We start from the raw sequence: 5006 nt of genomic DNA on the forward strand, positions 1-5006 counted from the left end.
ACAGGGTTCCAGCCCACGACCCTAAGCTCACGACTTGAGCCCAATCCAAGAGTCAGACCCTGAACTAACTGAGCCACCCAGGTGCCCCATGTTCTATGAATTTTTAGTTTTGGAGGTCTTTACCAGATTTAAAAGCATAGAGGAGGAGGTGACAGCCTTCATACCAGGTTCCTCAATGTGGCCTCTGACCTCTGCTGGCCCTTGAGCTGTTTAATTGTGGCCCATGATGAAGTAAGAACAGATATGGAGAGGAATCATTTAGAAACTTTTATAGCAATTTGCTGTCACCACAGTATCCAAATATTTGCATGATCAGCAGACTGGCCTCACTGTACAGTGTACGGACCAAAATATTGCTCTGGGACAACTGGAAGTGAAATGGAAGCTGCTTCATCACAGCTTGTTTGATCTTCAGATTCACTTCTTTAGTTGATGTGCTTTAGTGGAGTGCTTCTTTAGAGTAACCAGAAGTCTCCGCATTGAGAGAAAGGAGGAGAGTTAGAAGGAAGCCAGTGGGTCTAGAACATCACCCCCACCCCCAGAAGCCCAGCCATAAATGCAGGGAGGGGGCTGGGAGAGAAGAGCTACCAGCCGGAGAACAACAAATACCCTTGACCAACTGGGAAACTGCAATCAGAGGGGGCCCATGCCCTTTTCTAAGTAGAGCCTGGAAGCAAGATTCTATCATTTCTTTGAGAAATGAAAGGGCCCTGGGCAGAGCTGGACGGCTGGGTTGGAGATGGCCCACACAGTTCCCACGCACCCCAGCATGTGGCAGGGAGCAGGGGAATAATTTGCTCTGTGTCCAGAAGGAGCCCAGAGGCAGCGAAGAAGCACTAGGGCCACCTGATGTCCTCATGGACCCAAAGGAGGTGCAGAAGAAGCTGAGCAACAGAGACCTAGGAAAATGTGCAGCTGAGAACACGGGACACCGCAGCTACACGGATGGACCAACACCTAACGTCTAGACCAAAGCCTATCTCAGCAAACACTAGTGTAGAAACACAAGGGCCAGCTGCTTCCTCTCCCTGGAGGCCTTGGTACCACTGGACAGTCCCCCCTGCAACTGAGATGGCAAACTGGGCAGTGAGGGGACATTCCCGTCCTAAGTAAGTACGTTTCAGTCTCCTGGTGGCATGGTGACTCGTGGTTGGAATTCAGTGGAATTATTTAAAAAGCAGAAAAAATTGAACACCTTCCCTATTGCAAACTTCAATCAATGAACTGAGATTCAAGCCCACTTTTGCTTTGTTTAACCAGACTGACAGGTGTTAGTGGATACCTTCCCCTGCTTCTGATTTTAAAGGTAATGCATCTGGTATTATACTGTATGGCATCTGCTATTGATTCCTCATGGGTTTTTTTTAAAGATTTTATTTATTTATTTGACAGAGAGAGATCACAAGTAGGCAGAGAGGCAGGCAGAGAGAGAGAGGAGGAAGCAGGCTCCCCGCTGAGCAGAGAGCCCAATGCAGGACTCGATCCCAGGACCCTGAGATCATGACCTGAGCCGAAGGCAGAGGCTTTAACCCACTGAGCCACCCAGGTGCCCCGATTGCTCATGTTTTTAAAGATGTCTTCTCTGAGTGTCTACTCCTGAGTCCTGAGTTCATCTGAAAGCAGTATTCATGGACTCCGGGTGGCCGCTCCGCTGTCCTCTCCAATCTCGCTACAAACATGAATCTCCTCTTGGCACCCATATCCCATTACTGGAAGCCACGCTCTCCTCATTTGCCTGCTCCATTTTCTTTCGTGTTCTCGAATCTTTTCATGTGCCTCTTTTCATCTTTACCCAAAAGAGTCTGTTTTTATCCAGTGTCAGGAGTTTTGTGGGCTTGATCAAAGGCTGGGATTTTCTGTTCTGATCTTGTAGCCTAAGAGAAGGAAAGTTATACTTTCTGTGGGTTATTTAGCAGAAGTAGAGGATGAACTGAGAGTGAAGAGAAGGACCGGAACCCCAGCTAGGGTGGGGGACAGGAGGCTGGCTTCTTTCCCCTGCCACAAAGGGCTCTCCAAGATCTCACCAGCCTGCCTCTTCTCTCAGGACCCTCCTGTCACAACGTACTGGGCAGAACCGAGTCAGCCCGCTCTCAGGCGACATCTGCTTTGTCGCCGCTCACCTGGCTGTCTGCGCCGCCCCATCTGCCCAGGATGCCCATCTGGTGATCCCTGACTTGACAGGTGCTTCCCTGAGTTTTCATTTTCTAATTATCTAAGCCATACATGTATGTTTTGTGTGCTTTTCTGTATATGTATATTATTTGACAATGAAAAGAGCTGAAAAACAATCTGCATATGGCTTTATATATGCACTTTTTTTTTCCTGAAAGAATACAATGGCAATCTCATAATGGAGGGCATTTAATTTTTTTTACTTGATACAGTTATGTTTTTAAATAAATTACTGTTTTTCGAAGCCTGGGAAATGACCAGGTAGCAGGGAAACCCCAGGTTGACCCCAGATGACCAGAGTTGCTCTCCCAGGTCTGGCTTTGTCCAGACAGATTTCAACATGCAGCTGTCTCCTTCCTGGACCACAGACAACCACACCTTTGACCTGCTGCCCTCTACCCTCATTGCAGACCTTCAATTACTCACCGTGTTTTGAACTTCAGGACCTAATCTTTGCCAGGTCTCAGTCTACGGGGCTTTCTCAGGATCTCAAAGAGCAACAGGACAGTCTTTGAAAACAAAACCAATTCGTTCTAATCTGATTTCCCTTAAAAAAGAAAAAGGAGTCTTTCCCAGGGTAGAGATTTGAAAAGGAAGAAGCCATTCTGGGGACTGTCAAAACATATATTTCTTGAGCAGTTTTGGTTATACAAGTCAGTGAGTGAAGCAGTGCTTGGGTCTCCTGACTCAGCAAGGTCAGCCGAAGTGTGCGCAAAGGCTGAGCAACTGGGTCTAATAACAGAGAATGCGTGGGTGACTGGAGTCCAAGCAGCAGGAAGATGACACTGGGGATGACACCAGATTATCTGGATGCAGGGTGGTGGGAAGAAGGCAGAATTCAGGCCCTGAGGGATTTGGGGGAAAGAAGGAAACAGGGGTATAGCAAAGCCCCTGAGGTATGAATCCATGCATAAAAAGCAAAAAATAAAATGAGTTACACCCTATCTCTCCTTCTCCGCTCTAAGCAAAGATCACTCCAACATCCTGGCTGGAATCTGGAAGTCTGATCTTTGGAGAAAGTTGTGAAATCAGGCTTTTTGACTGAGAAGCTGGGCAATACCAGCCGAGGTGGGAGGAGCCAACTGAGAGCAGGGGGCTAAGCAGAAATCGAGACTCCCAGCCTTTGTTGCCAGCTTGGTTCCCAGGCACTGGTGGCCAGCCCTGTCTGGGAAAGACCAGCCTCAGGGAAAGATCTAAAGTGACTGACCATGAGTACTCCCTTGTGAATGGCCCAGGCAGACTATTGTGTAGAGGCTCCATCCCATGGTCAACAAGGCATGGAGCTGTGCTGGGTTTTGTGTCCTCACTCTTTTGCATGAGCTGACAGCTATGGATCACCTGGAAGGTCAAGACTGAAGCAAAGAAATAGAAAAAACAACCTAGAGAAAAGACCGGTATGCAGGGAGATGGAAAGTTCACAAACCAACCATAAAAATCCTCCACGAGATTCATCCATTCATATATTCTTTCACTCAGTGAAGACTACTGGTGTCCCATGTGCCAAGCATGGTTCTAATGTGCTGGGAACACCAGTGAACAAAGCAGAGAGGTCTGCCCTTCTAAGTGGGGGTGGGGTGAGGGAGTGAAAGGGAACAATGAAGAACACGCAGAGTAAGTAAGTAAAATTAGTGAGTTAGAATGTGACCTTTACCATGGGAAAGAAGAGTTGAGTGGGAGAAAGGAGGTCAGGCGTGGGGGTGCTCTAGGCATGGATGGGACGAGTGTGGGGGCAGGTTGCAGCATTACTCACGGAGGCCACGGCCTTACTGAGAAGATGCAATCTGAGCAAAATTTTGAAGGATTGTGGGATTCTGGGCAGAAGGAACGGTCAGCGCCAAGGTGCTAAGGTGGGAGTGGGTCTGGAGAAGTCAAGGAACACTGAGGAGGCCAGTGTGACTGGAGTCGGTGAAGAGAGGTAGAAGAGCCAATGACAGGGGGCCGGGGGAGGAGAGCACATTGGGCCACATCCGTCCCTGCAGGGACCCGGGCTTTCCCTGTGAGTCAGATACAGACTCACTGTGGTGTGTTGAGAGGAATGACATGATGTGATGTATTTTTAAAGGACCATTCTGACTGTTATGCTGATAAATGAGTATTTATGTCTTTTAAAAATATATTTTTTAAAGATTTTATTTATTTGACAGGGAGAGAGAGCACAAACAGAGGGAGCAGGAGAGGGAAAAGCAGGCTCCCCACTGAGCAGTGAGCCCAATTCAGGACTTGATCCCAGGACCCTGGGATCATGACGTGAGCTGAAGTCAGAGGGTTAACTGACTGAGCCACCGAGACGTCCCTGTTTCTTTCTTTCTTTCTTTTTTTTTTTTTTTTAAATAAGCTCTACACCCAATGTAGGGCTTAAACTCAAGACCCAAGGTCAAGAGTCACATGCTCTACCAACTGAGCGAAACAAGTGCCCTGATTAAGTGAATATTTACATTGATAATATATTGAGATAAGAAAAGATGTTAGGCCACAAAATAAAACTTTATTGCCATAAAAAGAACACTTAGAACATTAAAGAGACTCTTTGGACAATGAAACCACAATAGCAAAAAACCAAAAAGCATGACAGAAGCATTGGAACACAGAGGCAAGTAAGCCTTCCATAAAGGAGATATAAAACACAAAATATGGGAGGGGCGCCTGGGTAGCTCAGTGGGTTAAGCCTCTGCCTTCGGCTCAGGTCATGATCCCAGGGTCCTGGGATTGAGCCCCACATTGGGCTCTCTGCTCAGCGGGGAGCCTGCTTCCCCCTCTCTCTCTGCCTGCTTCTCTGCATACTTGTGATCTCTGTCAAATAAATAAATAAAATCTTAAAAAAAAAAAAAAAACAC

This window comes from Enhydra lutris, unplaced genomic scaffold (assembly GCF_002288905.1).
Source record: "Enhydra lutris kenyoni isolate GAN:26980312 unplaced genomic scaffold, ASM228890v2 scaffoldscaffold6, whole genome shotgun sequence".
In the NCBI taxonomy this organism is placed as follows: domain Eukaryota; kingdom Metazoa; phylum Chordata; class Mammalia; order Carnivora; family Mustelidae; genus Enhydra; species Enhydra lutris.